Source organism: Cupressus sempervirens, chromosome 8 (assembly GCF_028749045.1).
Source record: "Cupressus sempervirens isolate cs-2001-9-10 chromosome 8, ASM2874904v1, whole genome shotgun sequence".
NCBI classification, from domain to species: Eukaryota; Viridiplantae; Streptophyta; class Pinopsida; order Cupressales; family Cupressaceae; genus Cupressus; species Cupressus sempervirens.
In genome coordinates, this window is record NC_143125.1 from 698636540 (window position 1) to 698651664 (window position 15125).

Genomic DNA, 15125 nt, shown 5'->3' on the forward strand with positions numbered 1-15125 from the left:
CAGATTCATCATTCTTGGATAATTTATGGCCTGTTGCCATTGGTGTGCTAACTAGTTTTAACTCTTCTAACCCAAATGTTTTGAATACTTCGTTGATGTATTTGGATTGGGTCACAAATATGCCATGCTTCAACTGATGTACTTGTAATCCAACAAAGAATTTGATTTCTCCAAACATTGACATCTCAAATTCATGCTTCATTTGATTAGTAAAATATTTGCATATAACATCTTCTCCTCCAAATATTATATCATCAACAAAGATTTTTGATATCAAAATGTCTTTACCTTCCTCATCTTTGATGTACAAGTTGTTTTTGTCATCTATTCTTTCAAATCCTATCTTCACAAGATACTTGTACAACCTCTCATACCATGCTCTAAGTACTTGCTTCAATACATAAAGTGCTTTGTGTAGCTTGCAAACCATGCCCTTGTTCTTCTCATCAACAAATCCCTCTAGTTTTTCTATGTAGACTTCCTCTTCCAGTATACCATTTAGAAAAGTAGACTTCACATCCATCTGGTAGACTTTGAAACCTTTATATGTAGCATATGCAAGTAATGTTCTTACTCCTTCCATTCTTGCAACTGGGGCAAATGTCTCTCCATAATCCAGTCATTCTTCTTGAGCATAGCCTTTGCAAACTAATCTCGCTTTTTTTCTTGTTATCTCACCTTTGTCATCAAGTTTGTTTCTAAATATCTATTTTGTTCCAATCACATTCTTATCACTAGTTTGGGAACTAGAGACCATGTTTTGTTCTTCTCAATATGATCTTTCTCTTCTTTCATGGATTTATACCAGTCATCATCTTGTAGTGCATCTTTCACTATTTTGGGTTCAACCTTGCTCAGTAGACATGATTCATTCCTGAGCTTATTCTTTGTCATTGGTCTTACATCCTTGTCACCAATGATTTGATCTACAGGGTGATGTCTTCTCACATACTTGGCCAATCTAGGTTTAGTTCTTCTTTCCATGTTTGATCCTTTAGTTTCAAAGTCATTTTTTTCTTCTTCATCTGGCATTTCATAATTTATTTCTTTCATACTATTTTCTAAATTAGAATGTGCATTTCCTATATTCTACAGCTTAGCTTCTAAATGCAGCTCGACATTCACTAGTTGAGATTCGGTAGATACTGAAGTCTGTTGTTGATTTCCAACTTGATTTGCAGCATTATCTTCAACTATCATTCCTTCATAGAAGTATACAAAGGATCTATAATCCTCTATTTGCTTTGACTCTTCAACCTAAACTTCTACATGCTCATCAAAATTTACATTTGCACTCTCCACAACTTTGTTAGTGTTAGTATTCAAGCACTTATATGCCTTATTTCTAGTGGAGTATCCAAGAAATATGCCTTCATCACTTTTTGCATCAAACTTGCCATTTCTAGAATCATTTAGGATATACCATTTACAACCAAATGCTTTAAAATTTTTAACATTAGGACCATACCATAATTCAAAAGGTGTTGCATTTGTACCTTTCTTGACTTAAACTCTATTTAGAGTGTAGACTGCAGTACTTATAGCTTCTCTCTAGTACTTTAGTGCAACATTTTTCTCCATCATCAAGGTTCTAGCACAGTCTATTACTGACCTATTCCTCCTTTCAGTAATACCATTCTATGGTGGAGTTCTTGGTGCTGACATTTTCCTTTTAACACCTTTGTCATTGCAAAATATTTCAAACTCTCTTGCTGTGAACTCACCTCCTCTATCCGACCTTAGGCATTTCAGGTTCTTTCTTGTTTCCTTCTCAACTCTAGCCAAATACCACTTAAAAATTTGGAATGCATCAAATTTTTGATTTAGAAACATAGTAGTCATCATCCTGGAATAATCATCTACAAATAGCATTATGTATCTTTCTTCTAGGTAGCTTTGCACTTCTATTGGGCCAAAGAATTCTGTATGGACTAACTCTAGTACTTCATTTGAAGTGTATATTTTTATTTTGAAACTAGACTTGGTCATCTTCCCTAGTTGACATTGTTTGCACATTGTGTTTTAAAGTTTTTTCAACTTGGGCAATCCTCTAACTTTCTTTTTCTTTCTAATGCTAATCAGATTATCAAAGTTAACATGACACAACCTTTTATGCCACAACCACACATCATCAAGTCTAACAACAAGACATGTTGTTTCTTCAATATCTAGGTAAAACAGATTACTCCTAGTTTGTTCACCTTTTCCTATCATATTTCCATCAGTGTCATAGATCTTGGCAGTTTTATTTCCAAATTCAACTTTGCAACCTACATTGCCTAACTGTGATACACTAAACAAGTTGTAGTTCAATCCTTCAACATAGTATGCATTATCACATGAAATTTTCTTTGTAAGTTTGAAAGAGCCTTTTCCTTTGATTTGACATGGGGCATCATTACCAAATCTAACACTATTTCCATCATATTGAGTAAAGGTAATGAACTTACTTTTATCTCCTATCATGTGATGTGAGCATCCACTTCCTATAATCCACTTGTCATTCTTGTTGACATAGTTAACCAATGTTGTTGCTTCATCTTCATCTTTATCTAATTCATCCTTCATGGCTACATAGACTACTTCATCATCATTCTCATCAGAATCTTCTTCAACAATGTAACATCTCTTACCTTTCTCCTTATAATCTTTTTTGTCATCTTCTCTTTTGTTCTTGTTCTTTTTTATTTCTTTCTAGTTCTTCTTATGTGGACATCTTGTAGCTATATGACCAAATTCATTGCAATTAAAACATATGATAGGGAGCTTACCTTTAAATTTTCCTTTACCTCTATGGAATCTCCTAGCCAGTAGTGCTTCTAACTATTCCACATCTTCCTCATCTATGTTGCTATCATTAGATGCATGCTTTCCTTTTCTTCCTCTCTTGCTTGATGTGTCCTCCTCATTATCTTTATTGTCATCTTAGCTTTGAAAGTAGGTTCAAGGTTCTTAGGTCTGTAGTTGTCAAAATTGGATAGCTTAAATGTAGTAAGTCTTCCCACTATTCCTTCAAAGGTTAGTGTGTTCCCTTATATACACCTCAACTCTTGGATGGCTGAAACTCTTATAACATATATAGGAAGAAAAGTTCTTAAGTATCTACTGATAGTTGTTTCTTCTTCCAATTGTCTACCCAGACTTCTTATGTCACTCACCACTTCTTTCATTCTTGTAGCATATTAAGCAGCATTTTCACCTTCCTCCATCTTTATGTCATCAAACTTTCCTCTTAGACTTTCTCTCTTTACTCTCTAGACATTTTGATCTCCTCCATAGATGCCTGACAAGGTTTTCCACATCTTGAATGTAGTGTCACAATCTTTGATGTCATCATATTCAACATAGTAAAGTGTAGAAGCAATCTCCAACATTGCTTGGTTATGCTCCTTCTTTTTGTTCAAGTCATCTACAGTAAGAGGTCCTATTGGAGTTACATGTTCTGTTCCAATTGAAGTTTGTTCATAGTCACCTATTGATCCAAGGTGCAATTTCATCAAGCTCTTCCATGCAACAAAGTTGTCATTGTTGAGCTTGGGAACTTCTCTCTTTGACATCTTGATCTTCCTACTTCTAGTACCTTGAAACTAAATTAGTAGATGGCTCTGATACCAATTGTTAGAATTGCTTTAGAATAACTAAGAAAGGGGGGGGGGGGGGGTGTGGGTGAATCAGTTATTCTAGTTCCAAATTTCCTATTAAAACTTTTCATTAAGTGTAGTGAACCCATTCAACCATTCATTCATCCAAGCTTTAATTTATCTAATCAATGAGTTACTATAAATCAACATGCAAGTATAACACATAAGAAATCAACACATGACATAGTGATTTACATGGAAACCCAATTTGGGAAAAACCACTAATAACATGCTACTCAATTCTCACCCTTCTAAAGTGATGCCCTATGAAAGGCATGCCCTGCTAAATGCTTACAAAACATTGTTAAATGTGACCTTGTTAGAGGATTTAACCATCCTATTAGAACCAGGCTTGGTTAGAGGACTTTACAACATTCACTTGGAATGTCACCCTATTAAAGGATTTACAAATGGTTGTTAGGCCAACCTAAGTGCATAGGATTTTCAAATCTAATATAATTTCTAGAGAGTATTGAAAAATCTTGACCTGACTACAACATACAACTTATCTTGTAAATTTTAGATCACTTCTCAGCTCATACCCTTGCCTAACCTTCAATCTTTGCAACTCTTGACAGCTTGCTCTCATTTCAAGCTTTGTCCCCTTGAGTCTCCATATTCAATGTACTAGTGCAATCATCTCTTTATGGCCACTCATAGAAGTAGAGCCTTGGTGATCTTCCTTCTCCTAGAGATGTCTCCTCCTTGATACCATTCTAACCACTTTGTAGATTTTAGCATTTCAATAGCAATAGTATTAGTAGCTCTTTGCTTCTTGGTCTATGAATTCTTAAATAGAAGTCTTGGAGTACCATTTCTCACTCCATCCTTTCATTTTTCAATTTCAATTAGCATGGATTAGGTAGGATTCATTACATTTAACCCACATTCTATTTCCTCTAGAAACTTCTTGAATAATCCTATCTTTTTCTTGATGCTTGGCACCTGAAGATCATTCAGCACCAACTAATTTTTTTTGATGCTTGGAACCTAATCTTCACTTGACACATGAAGATCACTCGGCACACACTAGAAATGTCTATTACTCAGCTTCTACTAAGAATTTTCTCAACTTCAAGTAATTTGCTCGGCACCCACTAATGATCTTGGTTTAAGCTTTGCAGTCAACAATGTTACAACTTCTTCCTCCAATGTTTCTAAGTGTGACCAACCTCTGTATCCTTGAGTATGTCATCAATATATTACTTAACCATTTTCTTAACTGATCCTTGCACTTCATTACAACATCATAACTCAACCTTTCCCTTAGGTTCTCTTGTTACATCTTGTTGATCAAATCTTCTTCATCAATCAACTAAGTGATAGTACTTGGATCTTATAAACAAATATCATCCCTACAAATAGCAGGTTTGACATCAATGACAAAAAAATGATTGAAAATATTCTTTTACAACAATCTCCCTCTTTGATCTTCAACAACAATGAGCTTTTCAATTAGATTTCCAACACATATGACAAACTTACTAAAAATAGCAAGTTCCTATAAATAGTAACCACCCTATCTAGTATTACTTATTAAAATAGAAAAGACTAAAAATAAAATATTTTTGGGTGATACAAGATTTCTCACACACCCAGGATGCTCCTGCATCATGCTCCCATACAAAATTTTCAAAACTTTAAAATTTTCAAAATTACAAATTGATGACTATTTGTCATACCTTATTTCTCCATTACTCCCCCTGAGTAAATTGTTCATTTTTGTCTCTAGTTATGTTACTCCTAATAAGTAGTTTTTTTTCCTTATATCTTATCAAAATTTACTATGCCCTATTTCTTCATTATTACTCCCATGTTCTTCAAAAGCTTACTATCCCTCTTTTATTCATTATCCCTCTTTTTTGACACTTATGTCATCTGGGTTCTATACTTATAATGTGTTTATCAAAAAATGGTTTGAGTAGCTCCATAATTATCGTTAGGGCTGCATCCTAATTGATACACATTGTGTCCAATAAATATACTCAAATTTCTATATCAATAGCATGGTCAACTAAGCTTTCATTTGTAGAAACTTGGGAATCATTCTTCATCAAAGTTTTAGCATAGGCTAGTTCATTGTGTAACAATTCCATATAGGTAGTTAACATGGATTGGATGCTAATAAGAGTGTTTCTAATATTTGTATCTATTTCTTGCAATGTTGCAAGCCTTCTCTATTTAGCCAGTAACCTTTGAAAGTGTATTTGGCTTTGTTTAGGAGGTTGCTTAAGAGTAGTACCTATTACTTGTAAATCTCCTACGATTTGGTCAATGGCCTGTTGATTCTCCTTGGTGAAATTATCAATCTTACATAGCTTTGTGTATAGAGAAAATATATTCTCTAACACCTTCTTTACACATTAAATTTTGGTTGCTAACTCGACCTATCTAAGTGCAATAACACTAGATAGCTTCTCTAAAACCTTGTTTTGTAACTTCCTTTCAGACCATTCTAAGATTTTCACATTAGACTCCAGGTCTTCATCCTTTATCTTATCAACAATATTTACAAGTTGCTCAATGATAGGTTTGTCTTCATTTTATTTTGGGAGACTAAAAGCATCAATAAACATTTCTTTGATCTCATGAAATACATGTTTTTTCTTTTGGTCCCTTCTAAGCAATTCTTTTCTCTTCTTTCCCCATAGATCTTCCTATAGAATTCTCATCTCCTCAATTGTGATTGTGCTTATATCAAACTTAGGCAATTCAATCACCTTAACTAAACTTACATCATCATATGATGTATTATCTACACTCCTTGATGTACTTGGACTCGACCTTGATACACTAATAGATTTGGCATTGATTTGCGACGGCTATGTGTTGCAATTACGATAGCAATGTGTCGCCACTGCAACAGACATAGACGTCGTAGTTATTCAGTCACAATTTATGATGTCTACCCTTGCTGTAGCATTTGCGACGCCTATCCGTAGCTATGTAGCCACCTTGTTGTCCTGTCATCCTCATCAAAATTCTTGTCTTTTTCGTCGCAATTGCGACGGCATTGTCGTCGCACCTACAGCAACCCCGTCGCAATTGGAGGGTAGGTGTGACGACAACCACGTCACAATTCTTGTGTTTTCTATTGAAATTGCAATGCCAACCCCTCCAATTGTGTTGAGGTTACTGTAGGTGCGACGGTCGAAGGATTAAAACAAAAAAAAATATTTCGTGCTTTAAGTTGTCCTTCAATTGATATTTGGATGCCTTTATTGAGGGTTTATCCAGTAGGACCAGTGCTGCTTCCATAGGCAAGCCATGCATTATGCTAGAAAGGGTTTAGAATACTTTGTCTCAAAATAAAGCTCTCTTTAGCCTAGAATTGGGTTGCTCAAACTATTTACCAGTGCCATGTTTTGCCTGTGATAGGAAAATGTACAAGATAGAAAATAAAATGTAAAATCCATTGGAATAGGCTCAAGAGATCAATAAGGCAAACTCACTCACCTATACAATTCTGATGATTTATAGATTTCACTAAAGTTGACACCTAGACGGCGCTCTTCTAACATAGAAGTTACTTCCAGCATCCACGTAGCTGGATTATAACCTTCCTTGATCTATGGAACCCCCTCAATGGCCTACATGAATCATTTTCAATTAGCTAAAACATATATGATGATTGCAGCTAGTGCTTGACTCTTAAGCTCAACGTATTGAGAATGTTTGCTAAAAGCTTAGTGGTCAACACTATCCGGCATGACCAATTCCTTGTATATAAAATCAACTTCCTATTGGTTCTAGTACAATAAACTATGACTACTTACAACTCCAAAATTCAAACTGCTCATCAAAAGGTACCAAATTCATATCTAAATCTCTCAATAGAATAAAACCGTAGTGGATGGCATCTTACCGAAAAATATTCTATAAGTTTGTTAGAATTGTGACCAAGTGGACCTGGATAGATAAGCTGACCTCCTCGCTTCATTAAGAATAGCTGCAGCATATTTCATTTAGCTTTAAGAAGATGCCAATTTCAAATGCTTCACAAAGCTATTTTAAGAAAACCAAATCTTTACCTCGTCAAATACCTCGAAGATATCAATACTAGGCTAATGGATTGTGCAAACAATAGTTCTTCCCGTGTCAACCAGATTTATCTTGTTAAAGTCTTTTTATGTAACCTGCAATAGTTATATATTCTACAAGAAAAGTGTGCAAGATATAGTGCAAAAATTATATGTTTACTACATTGAAATGTTTGTAAATAATGGGAAAAAAATTGTCATGTGTGAAAGTTATGATGGTGTTACGATAATATTTTTTTTGGAGGATGGGTGTGTTTTCACAAAAAAATATCAAACATGTATTTATGATATGCAGTATTTCAAAATTATGCATAAGGGCAAAGAAATACATTGCATTAGCTCAGAACTAGAATGTATTTAACTTCTAAGTCAAACCCTCAAAATCAATAAAAAACTACAAAAGGTAAATGCCAAGAAACAAAGAAACACTTGTTAGATGAGCCAGTAAGGCTGGCTGGTATGATGTACGATCCATGAGGGGGTTGTAGTTCTTAATGAAAAAGTCTAGCTTTTTTTTAACTCCTAATTTGGTTCAGTTGTTCCACATCAAATACATCAGCCATTACAAAGACTCTCAATTAATTATTTTAGCATTAATTGGTGCCATAGAATTATGAGGTTGCTAATGTCCCAAAAAATTTCAACCAATTTGTTTTTAGTACAATTTTCCCTATAAAAGCCATGGGACTAGCTGATTTATGAGTCTCCTGAACTTCTTAGCAGTTTAAGTGGCTCCCCTCTCTTCATGGGACTATACCCTAAGTAGTTGCGATTTCTGCATAGGGGTATAAAAACTTGTTTTTGTTTGTTTTTTACAGTATTCACTAAGATGATTTGCCTAAAAATGACACAGGAAGCTACAAAAATGATGTTACTTCTATTTTTGAAATGAAAATTGTGTGTGAAAGATCTGCATAGCTTTTTGACAGTTTATGGTAATTTTGCTCATATATTTGAGTACCTCAAGGAGGCACAAAATGCTCATTAGGCTTCACAAGTTTTGTTTACCATCTTTTACAATTTAGAAGAACCAGTGTTGTGCAATTTGAAAGCTAAATTCATAATAAAGTGCTCTCGATTGATCCATTTCTACTCAGCTTATATAGGCAATGGTGATGTAATAGCAATCACAAACAATGACATGGAAAGTAGAAATGTTGTGCTTATTGTGACGAGCCAAAAAAAATGAATTGCTAGTGATGTATTTGCATTTGAAAAGAATCACTATGTTTTTAGATGAAGAGCGTGTGGAGTTCTTGTCAGATTTGGAGGCAAGAAGTCAACAAGTTTGATTTTCCTCCTTACTAGCACAGGGCCTCTTAGAGCACTCTATGATTACAGATCATGCAGTGGGAGTATGCAGTGGAAATGATCTGCATAGGGCCTCTTAGAGCACTTTACGATTACAGATCATAATTGCAATTTGTCTATGTTGATGGAGAATTTTATTTTGGTGAAGACAAAGACAATATTCAAGCATTGCTGGTAGCAGATGATCGACCTCATACTTCCCTGGGAAGATCAACCTATATAAAATTGATTAACATAAATAAACCATGATCATCAACTCATCATCAAGTGATTTCATATGTATATAAATTGTTAAAATGATATAATGAACGACTTACCAATGGATGATAGTCATGCCTCCCTTCAATGTGACCATTCTCCCTACAATGCCTCTTAACTGTTTTGATTAGTAGTCTTCTATGGTTTAAGCCCTTACAAATATTGCAAGGACAATAACATTTTCCATCACCTTTTCTTTTCAAGTTAGACCACAATCTAGCGATTGTCTCCCTGTTTTGTTCTTCACTTATATTATCTGACATGATCGTTCTTTGCAGGAAGCAAAAATTGGGCTATGAAAACTTCGGTCTACTGCAACTTTCAAAAACTAAGCAAAACTGTCGAAAGTACACAAATCTTCTTAGACCTAGCTAAATACTTTAATATTTTAAAAATACTTTCTTTGACTTTATTCCTAAGATTATTTGTAAAACTTTGACCAACAGCCCGAAGGTCTTATTTCAAGAGACCTTACAACATTAAGCCACTAAAAGCAATTTCAAAACATATAAGCTAAAAGTCTAGTTAAAATATACATTAGAATAAATAAAAAACAATTTTCATACCCAAGCGCACGGCTATAACTCGTGCAATGGCCTTCTTGCTTAGCTGTAGAAGCTCTCCAGCAATCAAATTATACAAACTGCAAGGCCTAACAAAAATTTCAAAATATATAAGCTACAAGTCTAGTTAAAATATACATTAGATTAGATTCAACAATAGCAAGCAATGTTATTTAGAATTAGATTCAACAAACCTTAGCAGTGTAAATAGCCATCTCCTCTAAACTGGACTCCAAACACGAGGGGGCATTCACATACTCTTCCCCTAAAGGTATCCTGAAGAACAAAAGCCACTATTCTTGAGTTTTTGAATTGCACCTCGAGATGAATGAAGCTTAAAAGGAATGATCATTGTTTTCATACATTTAAATTAGGATGTAATATTTATTCATAAGTATATACCTTGCAAGTACTTAAAATTTTTGTTATATGTGTTGCGGGAAAAGAAGAAGTTTATACTTATGTGTACAGACGCACTTCTTGTATGTGATCCAAAGCTCGAATGTTATCAAGTGTGTCCAATGATGGGGAGAGACCTCCATGCAAGTAGAAGATCTGCAATGAAACAAAAGAAAAGAAAATTTTCTTATAGTAAGAACAAGTTTGTTGTGCTACATAGGGTACCAACAAAATAGTTTATAATATCTTTTTCTTTACCTGGCTTTCAATTCAGCATGAGATCCTTTAATAGAAAAGTCAAGTTGATAACATATATATAATTTTTCCATAACTAGATTTTATTTTGACCAGGTTGGGCTAGGTGATCTTGTGGAGATCTCTAGAATATTTCTTCCTATGCCTTACACTGGCTTTCAAGCCATGTGAGCAAGTTTGGTGGCTGATACATATCTGCAAACGATGTCAATTACTCATTTCAAGAAAAGATACGAGGAGTGAGTTTTAGCTTTTCGTATGTCATTAAATTTTCTCTTTCTTGTTTTGTAAGGACTTCTATTTTTCCAAACATGATCCTCATTTCATATAAGAAATACCATCAGTGAAGCTATATCACACTTTATGCTAGGACCAACAGGGGAATAGTAAAAATAGATTTGATCAAATGTCAAAATCATTCCTAATAGAAAAAGTGATTATATTTTTAGGCAGCAGGATGGTTTAACTACTATATTCATTAATAATTGAAAAATTGTATACAACGCTTGTATATGAGCTAACCTTGGTTATTGACACATTAACATCAGCTATAATGACATTAAGTAGTATTTTTGAATTACTTAAACTTCTCTTGGCCTGGTATTTTGGTGGCTTGGTATTTTGGTGGAAACATTTGCTTGCTGATTTGAAGGCTAATAGGTCTATTAGTATGGCAGCTTAAACTTGAATGGACTAATTCAGTTGTCTTGATAGGGTTCAAACTTAGATATTGATCTTATTGTTTTCGCATGTTGCAAATTTTGATAATAAGCTCGTGACATTGAAAAGTCTCAAACTTGATCCAAATTTTGATAATAAGCTCGTGACATTGAAAAGTCTCAAACTTGATATGAGACTGGTTCTAACAGATCTCAACTTTTCATAATGAGCTTGTTATTTTGATAAATCTCAATCAGGGACTAGTTTTGCCCATTGCTACAATTTGAAAAAATGACCAAACATCATTATCCAGTATGAGTAGCCAACATGATTCTAGAGTAACACTATATTATCAGTGAAGAAAATATCAAAAATCACAAATTGGGTACAATCAATATGTTATGGAGGGACATGTCTCCAGTTAAATTTTCCACACAAGTTATCTAAATAGCCTTAAATAATTGGAGTAAATTAACAAGAACCAACATCATCATATTGTAACAGGTCAACAAATCAGTTTGATTAACTCCTTCCCTATCTTGTAAATGGAATCATATTAAAAGTTCCTTCTTCCTCAATTCTCCCATCCTTTCTTGTCCCCACTTTTCTTCCTCCTGCCCTTCTGCACCCTGCAACCGCTTCTTAGGTTTGCCCATGTAAAACCTCTCCTCATCCATGCTCTGTTATAAGATTTGTTTATCTTTATGCTCTACTGTTGAAGAACAATCAGGTTTGACACTTTTAAAAATGTCTCTGCCCCTACCGAGACCATTGTGGGTTTGTGATCCATGTCCTGCTACTCTTCAACTACTTCCTTGCACTCAAGCTTCTTGGGCATTTTAGTAACTATTTTTTTTCCCCACCAAATAAAGATGAGGGAAAGCCTTCCTCTGTGAAGTTGCTTCTTTTTGTTTTCTCTTCCTGGAACAATCTGTAGCCACGTGCCCTATTTGAAAACATTTTCTGTTGTTTCGCCATAATCCAGCAGTTGCACCTAAATGCCTTTTGCAATTTTCAAATATGGATCTGCTGGATGAGCTTTTTCCATATCCATCTCAACCAGAATGCAAGCATAAATGGTATGAAGGATGCCTAAAGAGTCTTTGTCCATGTCTAAAAATCTAGCTAGGGTGTTAGATGCCAAAAAGCCTCAAAAGAGGAAGATAAACTAGTATTGCAAGGAGTGAGTTAGAAGTCTAACCAGATATCTTTGTTGAAGGATTCAGTGAGAAGGTTAAAAGGTGGGTACCAAGGATTCAACAATAACAGATGCTTATCCTCTTAGCTCCATTGATGCTCACACAAAAATTTCTTCCCGTCTCACATATCCACCTCAAAAATTTCTCATGTCCAAGGGTAAAGTTGCATATCTCCTTCCAGAAAGGAGCTCCAACTCCAATATCTATTTGTTCAGTTCACCAAGGCCTGGCCAAAAACCTTTGAATCCCACTATCAATTCCATCTCTATAAAAAGATTTTTGCAATTTAACCAAACACATTTTCCAAACCATTGAGATTTAGTACTTGCATAAGCAATCAATCTGTATTTGGACTAGGTCTATGATTCCAAGAACTATAATTGTACTTTTTTTCATAAGATGGAGCCTATGAATTGCTGCCGAGCACACAAGTCAATAGTCACGTGGCATTTCATTGGAACATTTTGGTAGATATTAATTGGTAATAAGCTTCTATGATTTATGTAACTGTAATCTTGTGTTATATCTTACCAATTTACCTTTTTTTTTTAAATATTGTTTATTCCTTTGCACTCTAGGTATGTTCTGCAAGGTGATGAACAAAAACAAATCGAAAGGCTAGCTGAGGATGGGGACATTTACAACAAGCTTGCACGTTCTTTGGCTCCAGAAATATTTGGTCATGAGGATGTTAAGAAAGCTCTATTGCTTCTACTTGTGGGTGCTCCCACTAAGAAACTGAAGGATGGTATGAAGGTATGATTGATGAATTTCAAATTGTAGCATCCCTGTAAGTTAAGATTATGAACTATTCATTATTACAACTGATGGATTTCTATTATATTTCATGTATTCTTGGCTAGATAAGTTACCCTTGTTTTTGATGCAGTAGTTGTGACCTTAATAGTACAACTGGTTGTAGCTAGAGCCAAATATCTACCGACTCACATCAATTCCAATTATTTCTACTCAAGGAACTGTATAGCTAATTTTAATTGAATTCACAGATTAGGAGCAATTTGCATGTCTGCTTGATGGGAGATCCTGGAGTAGCAAAAAGTCAGCTGTTGAAACACATGGTCAATGTGGCACCTCCTGGAGTTTACACCACTGGGCGAGGAAGCAGCGGTGTAGGTCTCACAGCTGTTGTTCAAAGGGGCCCAATTACAAATGAGATGGTTCTTGAGGGTGGTGCCCTGGTATGAGTAATTCAATGTATTGACTTGTTAATGGCATTGTAATTGTGGGTTGGGATGTTAGTCAAATGTTCTGTAAGACTGATCGTGGAAGGCGTAGCTAATATCTGTATTTGGTACATATAGAGTTGCTGAAGTAACATTTCAATTTTTTGTGGGATGAATCAGGTTCTTGCAGATATGGGTATATGTGCTATTGATGAATTTGACAAAATGGATGAGATAGACCGTACTGCTATTCATGAAGTGATGGAGCAGTAGACTGTGAGTATTGCAAAGGCAGGCATAACAACCTCTTTAAATGCAAGAACTGCAGTTCTAGCTGCTGTTAATCTTGCCTAGTATGAATTGAATCATTGATCTCTAATCCGGTTTAATGTCAAAATGAATTGTTAAATCTTAGATTCTTGAAACCTTCAAGCCAGTGTGAAGGGTATTTATGCTCAAATTCTATAAGAACGAGGGATTATTAATTTGAACTGTTGAATACATTTCATACCATTTCCAAATTAGCAGCATATTGAGTGACAAATTTGTTATAGTTTTTCCCCTTTTGATTGCTTCAATTTTGTTTCTTGTGATCTGACACTTGTAACTGCGAAAGGGGTCGGTATGATCTCCAGAGAACTGCTGCAGAAAATATCAATCTTCCTCCAGCACTACTTTCCTGTTTTGACTTAATGTGGCTGATACTTGACAAAGCTGACATGGATAGTGATTTGGAAATGGCTAGACACGTCTTATATGTGCACCAAAAGTGCAAGCCACCTCCTTTGGGTTTTGCTCCTCTTGATTCATCCATACTGAGGTGAGTAATTGACTAATCCTTAGATTCTAATTCTTCAACTTACATACTATAATTTTGACTGCATTAATTACATTCTCACAAGTTATTTTCACCAGGGCATATATAGCAGCTGCAAGAAGAACGATGCCTTATGTACCCAAAGATTTAACAGAGTACATTGCCAGTGCATATGCTGCCATGAGGCAAGAGGAAGCACAGAGTGATGCGCCACATTCTTACACCATAGAAAGAACACTATTAAGCATTCTTCAAATCTCAATGGTACTAAGATTCTAATAAATAGTACATTTTTGTAACCATATCACTTTTAAGCATTCTTCGAATCTCAATGGTACTAAGATTCTAATAAATAGTACATTTGTGTAACCATTTACAGTCTCTAAGATGACATTGTTTTTTAAATTTATGTTCATATACTTAAATAAGTTGATGTTTGGGTTTGTACATCATGACCTTTTTCCAAGACAAGAAGATTATGAAAGAAAATTGAAAGAGTGAGCTTATACAAGTTGTCTACCTATCCATATTTTTTGGTCTTCCCGTATCTATTCATCTCTAGCTCATTCTTACAATTTTCTACCATTATCTTCATATTCTAACTTTCATTGTGTATGTTACTAAATTATATTGATTTTTAAATAATTTCAACAGTTCCATAAAATATATTAATAGGTCAAATATCCTTGATGATTATTACACATCTAAGATCTTTGACTGTACCATTATTATAACATCATATTGAATCCAGCTGTATGAAGGTAAGCTCTATGCATACGAAGGAGGATAAATGCATTT

At 34.8% G+C, this 15125-nt stretch overlaps 1 pseudogene; it reads left to right on the forward strand.

Annotated features, from left to right (window-relative positions):
• The window catches only part of LOC149544372 (DNA replication licensing factor MCM7-like), a 139197-nt pseudogene extending 124591 nt beyond the window's left edge, over window positions 1-14606 (forward strand).
• The last annotated feature ends 519 nt before the right edge of the window (window positions 14607-15125 follow it).